Raw genomic sequence first — 12,112 nt, forward strand, 5'->3', positions numbered from 1 at the left:
ATCATATGTAGCGATTTTTAGTGGGAGTTTGAACGTCGCGTGTGCGGTTCGGCCTCCTTCCAAAAGTGTAGCTGCAATTCCGGATGATTTACCAGTAGATCTGACTTTGGCTAAGAGCAAATCGGTTCAAAATGTGTTTTCCGTACCTCGTGCAGCATCAAAAAATCTCATCAATCGATGTTAATAACGCAAAGTGTCCTTTTTTTGGTCGATGTTCATCTTGAGTTACAACTTGTAACAGTTTCGATTGATCATAGGACGTTTCTCTTGTTTATTCGGCACTGGTAAAATCCAAGTTTGTTATATGAGTTTGCATCGGCAGTCCAAAATCCTTAATAGAATTGCCAGAAAGTAACTCTACTACTTTGTTTAATTCAAATAACGCTTCGTCAAAGATGTTTTGATCACATTGAACGTCATCTGATATTAACTCTCGTTGTCGCCGAATCAAAATGTCTACAGCCATGATTTGAACATCCATCCTTGGTCATTGGTCACAGGTTTTTTCCCCAAAAAATTACTGTCTTTTTGGTCCTGAACATAAAATAAAATTTCAGTAAAATACAAACCTATTATTACGATGTTGGGAACACGCGTCATAGAAATCATAAAAATTCTCGCCTTTCGACAATATACTTCATGAGGGCTAAAGCAGGTGCATGTAACAAGTGTTCCGACATATCAGGAATATAGGTAGAGATGGCAAAATTTCGTTTAACGTGAAAAAATATTTATGGTTCGAAAATAGGGCATTTATAAGTTTTCTTTGCGTTTCAAGGCATTTGAAAGTGTTTCCAGTGATTTCTATTTCGCGAATTAACGCGAAAAACGTGATTTTGGCCGTATTTCAGCTAAATTATTATATTTAGCGAAATAGGCGCGAATTTCCCGAAAATACCGGGTATTGACTGACAGGCGTGCGAGAATGAAGGAGCCCACTATTGAAACGTGCGCAATGCTATCAGTAAAGTGCCTTTTCCATTGTTTTTTGTATTTACCTGTATTTCAAATATGCCTACTTTATTTCATTTTTTGAAACCTGTCCTACCTCTTTTTACAATTTTATTACTATTTTATGTGTCAATATTTAATATTTTTAATTTATACTGTACGCTGAATTTAAACGCTTTCCGAGAATATTGCGTATTTCGTAAGTCAAAGAACCATACAAATTGGAGAAGCTGATACAGTAATATTTAGTCCTTTACAACTAAAGAATTATTGAGAAAAATGCATAAGGAAGGTAGTTTCATGTGAATGTGCAGGGAAAAGTATTATGCCTACTTTATTTAATTTTTGGAAGCCTTTCCTACGATTTTTTATAATTTTGTTACTATTTTATGTGTAAATATTTAATATTTTTATACTGTAGGCTAAAATAGCTTTTTGACATTACACAATTTGTGCGAAATAAATTACGCCTATTGATGTTAATCGCAATCTGCATTTGTTGTGTTTGTGTTCGACCCTTACTTAGAGTTTCCTTCCTTATTAATTTAATATTAAAAAATAATTATTTATAATCTTTCACATGGAAATATGTACTTGCAAATGAAGGTTAAACATATATTTTATCAAAAATACTTAAAATATGCGCTAGAAACATTCACGAAATACATTTTTTTCTATTTTGCTACAAAACGCTAAATTATGCCTCAAAATGCTATAAAACCCTAAATTTCCAATTGCTAATGCTAAAAAATCTGAAAATTAATGGTAAATTTTGCTATCTCTAAATATAGGTAAATAGGCTATGAGAAATCGTCTTTTCAAACTTTGACACCTCATATCTTAGAACAAGTTACCTTTTCGACAGTAGTGGCTGATGAACCAATAAGAATATCCTCGTGGTCTAAATCTTCCAAGTTTGGTCCTTTGTGTGCAATATTTACAGTAGACTCATTTGGTTCTATCGTATGTTGGTGTTTTTGTTGTATTTTGCTGTATCCTAAATAAAAAAAAGTCCAGAACCCCCCCCCCCACCCCCGTGACTCCAACGCACTCAAATTCATTTGTTGCTCGAAGCATACCTTGTTTGGAGTATTTTTTCCGGCTGCTATGGATAAATCATGTGTTGATCTACAAAGAGAAAAATAATATAATTATTTGAAACTGTACAACACAACACATAGATAGAATATCTTTGATTTGACAATGTGTGAATGGTTACGTGTTTATACGCGGAAAGGTGATATGAACTTGTAATGTTTTCCCGTCCCCCTTACTCTCGTTAACGGATTAATGTTTTCGTCACGTTTGTTTTGGCTCTTCTCGCGGTTTATCAACCCTTCAATCTTAACGAATTAATATGTCACGTTGTGTCAATTTTTTTGTTTCGACAGGGATTAATTCATTGAAGGATCCTGTTAATTGGTTGTGGTAACTTTGGTTCTTTTTAGATGAGGCGTGTTACATTCTGTATGGTTTGAAAATAAGACAATGACCGACTACCCTGATTTTAACTACCTTTTCCTACCTTGTTTGCTCGCCCAAACGTTTCCGGTTGCTGCAGTTGATAATGTGCTAATATAATGAGACAATTAATTACAAATTAAGTACATAAAATTCACTATAGACAATTCAATTCAAGATGCACAAGATTCTAAGTTAATGATTTGACTATGGATTGTTAGTTTTGTGAGTTATTTCTATGAGTAGGTATTTTCGGGAATAGCTAGAGACAAAACATGTGTTGCTTTCGATTGGTCTCCGTCCAAATCCCACCCATCAACGTGACCAGCTCGAGAGCAGCCAAGTTGATGGTCCAATCCCAACACCTCCAGAAATGAATTGAATATCGCTCAGCGACAGATGAGATAATGACATGTTTTGCCTCCTGCCGGAGGGTGATGAAGGTGGAATGTGGGTCCTTGGTGGTAGCTGTTGATGTTGATGTTGATGATGAATGATGAAGATTCATCTTATACCGTTAGGTACAAGGAGCTGCTCTGGTCCGGTGGCATGATAGCCTGGTGTCAGGAACCATTTGGGTCACGTGGGTAGCGCGAGGTTTAGGTCGCGTCAACCTCCCCCAAATCGATGAGTTGAGCTTCGCCAGCATGCCGAAAATTAGGAGTCCACTCTACTAACCTCAAACATAAACATATACTGAAGTGGTTTGCATCAGCAACGTCAGGAGTTCGGGAGTCCCGTGAACACCCCTCTGGTTTACGCTCGTAAAGATAATGATGAATTCAGCTTCAGTTTGTTCGACTTCGCCTCTGCAGTCACGCTACTCCAAATAGCTCCTGGCTCCAGTCTATACAGCTTCCCGTTCCAGTAGAGGTAATGACACATATTCATCATATGTACAATACAGAACATACTTCAAGTCTTTCGTCCACACTCAAAATAGTCATGTCAATATTTAATTTGAACGGGGCGTCCATCCGACATAACGAATGTTTCCTAGACGGGAGATTTTACCCCACTTCAAAGTCATGGTCATTCGCTCTATCGTTTGTTACCCTCCGTTCGCTTCAAATATCAAAGAATGGTAGAAATTGATATCCTCGACTTCCGGCGCTAAGGATCAGGGATACTGGAATCATCAGGTCGTGAATCTGAAATCATCCGATCTCCGTCAGCTCAAACGGTTTCAGTCGGAGTCAATTTCCAACCTAATTCTGGATGACTTCTCCTCCTATAGTGGGGTAAATACTTATTGAATTTGACAGGAAGGACGTCAGAAAGCGCCGAAACAACTTCATATTAGTCACGATCCCTTCGTTCTGTCAGCGAGAAAATCCTCCTCACACGCCAGCCAAGAATAGCATAGCCCTTATCCGCTTTGTTCCTTCGTCTACCAGCTAACTCAAGTAGGAAAGCCCATTAGCAATTTTCGTTCCCTTCGATCTGAACTCAGTGAAAGCGTCCTCTCACCAGCTGAAAATACTCGAAACAGGGGTCTATTCCAGGTGACTATCTAAGGCTGGTCCGCCAACACCTTCGACAGAAACCGGTGCTTGTACGGGAATAACTCAACCACACCAATAGCAGGGGAAAAAGCCGGCGCTGCTATACTAAAATAGACGTTATATCGGTATCCAGGGTTATCGACTTTGCTAACACAAGAGTCCCTATTAGGCAAGCCAAATTACAAATTTCGTTCCCTTCGCTTTTGTCGCTTTGGTAAGATAGGACAGCCTACGGAAAATTCGTACACTCCGTCCCCGTCAAACTTATGAAAAATGAAAATCTCACTTCATAGAATAGGAATGCCAGACAGATGAATTCTCCCGGCGGCTAGCTGTAACCCGCTGCGTTATCCCGATTCAAAAATGAATGAAAAGAGTGATGTTTGAATAAGTTATATTTAATTAAATATATTTTATGAATTCCGTATAACCTAATCGTTAAATATTATTACTGGAGAATTATTAAATCATCTTAAATTGCAGAAAACAAAATTGTCTAGCTCATAAACAATGTCTATTGTTGAATGATCTTAAGCGGCTTCAGGGTAACCGCTCTTAGTCCTTTTGTAATCGCCAAGACCCGGTCACTTCAATGCATTAGGTGATTTATGGCCTCCCTTGCTAACAGGTCCGGACCTATAGTGCTCAAGTTAAATACCCTTACTTCAAAATACAATTGGATTATTCGGTTTACATTAAGGAAATAAGTGTTAATAATTAGATTATAATAGACTTACCGATACATCTTAGTGTCAACAATCCAAATAATTATAAAAAAACAAACACAGTCACATGCAGAAAACTCATGCTGTTAGAAAACCGCACCTTCTACACTAAAAGATTTTAGCCGTGTTTGCGTCCCGACGATTAATTCTTGTTGACGCGCTTCTTAGTTTTTACTAACTCGACTATCTTAAAACGCTGACCGATCCTGATTATTCCTGACCGTCTCCCACCGTTTTCAAAACCTGACTATCAAAACTGACTACCCGCCCGCGCTCCTTAACCACGACTATCGACTTGCTTCTTCCGCCCTTCAACGCTGACTGTCTCGACCGTCTCCCCGCGCTTTCAAATCCAGACTCCCCCTCCCCAAACCAACCCCCCAAATCACCATATGCGATTTCTAATTTATGTTCTTTTGAATTCTGAATGCTTTTTGTTTTCAAAAGACAGAAATGCACTAAAGGAACACATCAATTATGGCCCTAGAACCTGTCACATTAATTTTAAATCGTTTCAAAACCAATAAATTGTTACTTCTCCAGTAGAATGTCTAATTCTTCGTTCAAAGGATGAAACTTGACTACCCCCAGTCCAGTGGCGTGTTGGCCCACCAGCATTTTAGCTCGGCTTACTATTATCAACCACCATCACGGAGGTCTCTGCCGATACAGTGCATGTTCCTTTTTTTTTTTTCTCTACCCTAATAAATCTAAACACTTGTTTTAAAATCAGTTGTCCAACATCTGGTAATCTCCTATGTCGTGAGACCAACTGAAAATTTCTTTCCCACCATAATAAATCAACAATAAAAAAAATTTATCCCAGGGCGAGTCCATCACAGCTCCCTTCTGGAAAAATAATAGTGGGAGTAGATACGGAGATAAGCTATTGTCAGCTATTATTGTTCCATCAACTTAGCAGCAGAACACGTTTGAACTCGCCAATAATACTTTTTTTTTTCCAAACCTTCCTAGGTTTCACTTGCTCCCCACTGCCCTGTTCTTGTTGCTAAAATTGTTAAAATTCCTAATCCCTTTTACTTTTTATTTTATTTTTTTATATATATTTTTTTTCTACGAAAGATTTCCCAATCCGCCCCTGTCTCACTTGACGTTCTTATTTTTTTTTTTTTCCTTGGCCGCACGCTATCAGTTAAACCTCTGGTAGGTCCGTTATGGGGCCCTTTTGTTAACTTTTTGTGTGTTCCTGCCGTTGTTAATTGTTTTATGACTGAGCATACAGTAACCGAGATCTTGAGAGTTATTTCGCATTTTTAAGCGTTGGGTAATTTGTTTTGATGTTTTAATTCATGTGAATAGGACTCCTTCTATATGAAAAATCTATTAGTGTACCTATATGTTTTACGGTAATTCAGTTCCGTCTAATTAGAGTGGATAATCTCTTTACCAATTTATTTGATAAATTATTTCTCGTAAAACCGTGTGCCTTATTTCCTATTCCTCCTTACAGGACGCCTGATAATAATAATTATTATTATTGAATAATTTATATAGCGCCGCTTTCGTGAAAAGCTAACTCAAGGAACCTAATATTGTAGTAGCTACTAATATTTTGATAAGAGTTTTGTTGAACAACTATGTCGTATTATAGGAAAAAGAAGTGTGGAGGGGGAGGGGAAGGAAAAAGGGGTAAACTATACAAATGAAATCTCTTTCAAACTACGCTGTCTTACATTAGCCAAACAATAACGGTGAATGGTGATCAGAACTCAAACATTGACCTCAGCGTGTCTTAGGCTATACTCTAATAGCTGGCGACCCACTTCTCAAAGGTACCGTGACCTACCAGAACCCACCACGCCTGAAGGAAAACGAATTGAGACTTCCCAACACTTCCAGATACTGTTCCAGCGTATTCACTTCTGTGAACCTACTTTACTGTCTCTAAATGGGGAAAGTAATTGCATCCCATATCACGATGCTGACGCGAAAATGTGTCATGTAAGTTTCGTCTGATGAAGCCCTCCTTCCACGTGCTGTCAGACCTACACTTCACCTCTTAGAATCTGTTGTAATTAAGCCAAGATTGCGTTGGCTTACATCAGGTTCCAGGTCGACGCCATTGGAGTATTTGATAGAACTTTAACGGGTTTATTCCTACGGAATATCGCGCGAACATCTCTTCCACATAACCTTGCAGGAACCTCGCAGGTCACCTTCAGCTAGACGCCTCCAACAGCGAATTACGCTCTTTTCATCCCAGAGTCACTCATGCCTTCTCACCCTGTCTGTCATTCCCTTTTTCATTGCATAAAACCGCGAAAGAGTGAAGCTTTCAGTATGCCGCGCTGATCCGCTCAGTTCACGCTGGCGTCTTCGTCCACGCGATAGCGCAGGAAAAAAAAACCATTTCTGCTTGCTAATATTTGTGTGATATTATTACAGCGAAACTATCTAATTCTCCAATTATGAAGTTTAATCGTTGGTCGAAAATCGGGACAGGGAAAGGTTTAGTAATGTTGATGACACTACCGAGGTAATTAATCTTGATTCGATGGGGAGTCTGAAAAGTATCAGGGAAACCCTAGGTATAAATATGTTTATATGTATACATATTTTTTTTTTTCACGAACCCTTTATTCATAATACGCAACTTTTATTGTTCACTGAATTTTTTCTAACATTTCAAGATAATATAAATCTGTTCCGTCGACCCACTTATAAATGGTCAAGTTCATAATAAGTGACGTAATAAGCTATTATTTGGTTTTGTCCCCCCCGGGAAGAGGCTCCGGTCTAGTAGTACAATACATCTTTGTTTAGATTTTACAACCGCCTTAACTTTCTCACCGTACGTATTATTGACTTTAAAATGTTTTGTTTAAATTGCACTCTCCCTTCAAAGTTGAACTTCAAAAAAAAACTGTTATCATAAGTGATTTTTTTTTGTTGTCCCTGGTTTTCTACCCCCAAAGTAACACGGGTATGTGCCTAGCATGGTGGTCGAAAAAATACTAAATGCATTTAATAAATAATTTCAATGAATAAGGAAACATAAAAAAAGGTTTTATCTGTTAATTCAGTCCTTATCGGAGGTTGGACATCAGCCTCTAGAATGAACTGGGTTTGTGTCTACTACTTGAAGAAACTATTTTCTCCCTCAACAATGTAATACCTTTAATAACTATGTCTTATCGGAGGTTGGATGACAATACAAAATTTTGTTTTACAATTTTATTTAAAATTTAAATAATCTAATTTATTCCCTACTGATAAATTCACGGATATTTTTACTACGGATACAATTTTATTTAAAATTTAAATAAACTAATTTATTCTCTGCTTATAATTCACAGATATTTTTATTTCGGATAATTTGCATTTAAAGCAAATAAACTAATGCGCTGGTTTAGGTCTACTACTGAAGGAACTATTTTCTCCCTCCACAATGTAATACCTTTAATAACTATGTCTTATCGGAGGTTGGATGACAATACAAAATTTTGTTTTACAATTTTATTTAAAATTTAAATAATCTAATTTATTCCCGACTGATAAATTCACGGATATTTTTATTACGGATATTTAGCATTTAAAGCAAATAAACTAATGCGCTGGTGTTAGGTCTACTACTGAAGGGACTATTTTCTCCCTCCACAATGTAATACCTTTACTCACTGTGTCCTATCGGAGGTTGGATAACATCATAAAATTTCGTTCGTATATTTTTATTTGGAATTTAAATAAACTGATTTTTACCCTACTGATAAATTCACGTATAGCTCAACTATTATTGTAGAAATTCACTACCTTCCGCAGTTTTGTATTTATAACACTGAACTGTTAGCCCTGGCTTTTAATATATTTTTTCCATTGTCTTGAACCAAACAGAATGTAAAACATTTTAATACCCCACCTCCTGGTCCAACGGCATCACTGTAATGTTTTCCCGTCCCCCTTACTCTCGTTAACGGATTAATGTTTTCGTCACGTTTGTTTTGGCTCTTCTCGCGGTTTATCAACCCTTCAATCTTAACGAATTAATATGTCACGTTGTGTCAATTTTTTTGTTTCGACAGGGATTAATTCATTGAAGGATCCTGTTAATTGGTTGTGGTAACTTTGGTTCTTTTTAGATGAGGCGTGTTACATTCTGTATGGTTTGAAAATAAGACAATGACCGACTACCCTGATTTTAACTACCTTTTCCTACCTTGTTTGCTCGCCCAAACGTTTCCGGTTGCTGCAGTTGATAATGTGCTAATATAATGAGACAATTAATTACAAATTAAGTACATAAAATTCACTATAGACAATTCAATTCAAGATGCACAAGATTCTAAGTTAATGATTTGACTATGGATTGTTAGTTTTGTGAGTTATTTCTATGAGTAGGTATTTTCGGGAATAGCTAGAGACAAAACATGTGTTGCTTTCGATTGGTCTCCGTCCAAATCCCACCCATCAACGTGACCAGCTCGAGAGCAGCCAAGTTGATGGTCCAATCCCAACACCTCCAGAAATGAATTGAATATCGCTCAGCGACAGATGAGATAATGACATGTTTTGCCTCCTGCCGGAGGGTGATGAAGGTGGAATGTGGGTCCTTGGTGGTAGCTGTTGATGTTGATGTTGATGATGAATGATGAAGATTCATCTTATACCGTTAGGTACAAGGAGCTGCTCTGGTCCGGTGGCATGATAGCCTGGTGTCAGGAACCATTTGGGTCACGTGGGTAGCGCGAGGTTTAGGTCGCGTCAACCTCCCCCAAATCGATGATGAGTTGAGCTTCGCCAGCATGCCGAAAATTAGGAGTCCACTCTACTAACCTCAAACATAAACATATACTGAAGTGGTTTGCATCAGCAACGTCAGGAGTTCGGGAGTCCCGTGAACACCCCTCTGGTTTACGCTCGTAAAGATAATGATGAATTCAGCTTCAGTTTGTTCGACTTCGCCTCTGCAGTCACGCTACTCCAAATAGCTCCTGGCTCCAGTCTATACAGCTTCCCGTTCCAGTAGAGGTAATGACACATATTCATCATATGTACAATACAGAACATACTTCAAGTCTTTCGTCCACACTCAAAATAGTCATGTCAATATTTAATTTGAACGGGGCGTCCATCCGACATAACGAATGTTTCCTAGACGGGAGATTTTACCCCACTTCAAAGTCATGGTCATTCGCTCTATCGTTTGTTACCCTCCGTTCGCTTCAAATATCAAAGAATGGTAGAAATTGATATCCTCGACTTCCGGCGCTAAGGATCAGGGATACTGGAATCATCAGGTCGTGAATCTGAAATCATCCGATCTCCGTCAGCTCAAACGGTTTCAGTCGGAGTCAATTTCCAACCTAATTCTGGATGACTTCTCCTCCTATAGTGGGGTAAATACTTATTGAATTTGACAGGAAGGACGTCAGAAAGCGCCGAAACAACTTCATATTAGTCACGATCCCTTCGTTCTGTCAGCGAGAAAATCCTCCTCACACGCCAGCCAAGAATAGCATAGCCCTTATCCGCTTTGTTCCTTCGTCTACCAGCTAACTCAAGTAGGAAAGCCCATTAGCAATTTTCGTTCCCTTCGATCTGAACTCAGTGAAAGCGTCCTCTCACCAGCTGAAAATACTCGAAACAGGGGTCTATTCCAGGTGACTATCTAAGGCTGGTCCGCCAACACCTTCGACAGAAACCGGTGCTTGTACGGGAATAACTCAACCACACCAATAGCAGGGGAAAAAGCCGGCGCTGCTATACTAAAATAGACGTTATATCGGTATCCAGGGTTATCGACTTTGCTAACACAAGAGTCCCTATTAGGCAAGCCAAATTACAAATTTCGTTCCCTTCGCTTTTGTCGCTTTGGTAAGATAGGACAGCCTACGGAAAATTCGTACACTCCGTCCCCGTCAAACTTATGAAAAATGAAAATCTCACTTCATAGAATAGGAATGCCAGACAGATGAATTCTCCCGGCGGCTAGCTGTAACCCGCTGCGTTATCCCGATTCAAAAATGAATGAAAAGAGTGATGTTTGAATAAGTTATATTTAATTAAATATATTTTATGAATTCCGTATAACCTAATCGTTAAATATTATTACTGGAGAATTATTAAATCATCTTAAATTGCAGAAAACAAAATTGTCTAGCTCATAAACAATGTCTATTGTTGAATGATCTTAAGCGGCTTCAGGGTAACCGCTCTTAGTCCTTTTGTAATCGCCAAGACCCGGTCACTTCAATGCATTAGGTGATTTATGGCCTCCCTTGCTAACAGGTCCGGACCTATAGTGCTCAAGTTAAATACCCTTACTTCAAAATACAATTGGATTATTCGGTTTACATTAAGGAAATAAGTGTTAATAATTAGATTATAATAGACTTACCGATACATCTTAGTGTCAACAATCCAAATAATTATAAAAAAACAAACACAGTCACATGCAGAAAACTCATGCTGTTAGAAAACCGCACCTTCTACACTAAAAGATTTTAGCCGTGTTTGCGTCCCGACGATTAATTCTTGTTGACGCGCTTCTTAGTTTTTACTAACTCGACTATCTTAAAACGCTGACCGATCCTGATTATTCCTGACCGTCTCCCACCGTTTTCAAAACCTGACTATCAAAACTGACTACCCGCCCGCGCTCCTTAACCACGACTATCGACTTGCTTCTTCCGCCCTTCAACGCTGACTGTCTCGACCGTCTCCCCGCGCTTTCAAATCCAGACTCCCCCTCCCCAAACCAACCCCCCAAATCACCATATGCGATTTCTAATTTATGTTCTTTTGAATTCTGAATGCTTTTTGTTTTCAAAAGACAGAAATGCACTAAAGGAACACATCAATTATGGCCCTAGAACCTGTCACATTAATTTTAAATCGTTTCAAAACCAATAAATTGTTACTTCTCCAGTAGAATGTCTAATTCTTCGTTCAAAGGATGAAACTTGACTACCCCCAGTCCAGTGGCGTGTTGGCCCACCAGCATTTTAGCTCGGCTTACTATTATCAACCACCATCACGGAGGTCTCTGCCGATACAGTGCATGTTCCTTTTTTTTTTTCTCTACCCTAATAAATCTAAACACTTGTTTTAAAATCAGTTGTCCAACATCTGGTAATCTCCTATGTCGTGAGACCAACTGAAAATTTCTTTCCCACCATAATAAATCAACAATAAAAAAAATTTATCCCAGGGCGAGTCCATCACAAACTAAAAATGATCCGGCGTGAGATGGTAATTTTTGGTTCAATTACCAAACGTGTCATGAAAAAACGTTCACTCTCACAATTTAGACATAGCGTAAAGACAACGAATTCTCACACACACCTGCATAAAGAGCGCGCCAGAACATCATGAACTTCGTGCTAACCGTTAGGAATATAAACGCATATTGAATGTTGGCTTTTACACGTTTCAAAGAATTTGACACTTGAAAATATACAATGCGACAAATTTATATGAAAAAAGAGAATTTGTGGGTACTTACTGTTTTCG

Source organism: Hesperophylax consimilis, chromosome 17 (assembly GCF_061612785.1).
Source record: "Hesperophylax consimilis isolate HC1 chromosome 17, BYU_Hcon_1.0, whole genome shotgun sequence".
NCBI lineage: Eukaryota > Metazoa > Arthropoda > Insecta > Trichoptera > Limnephilidae > Hesperophylax > Hesperophylax consimilis.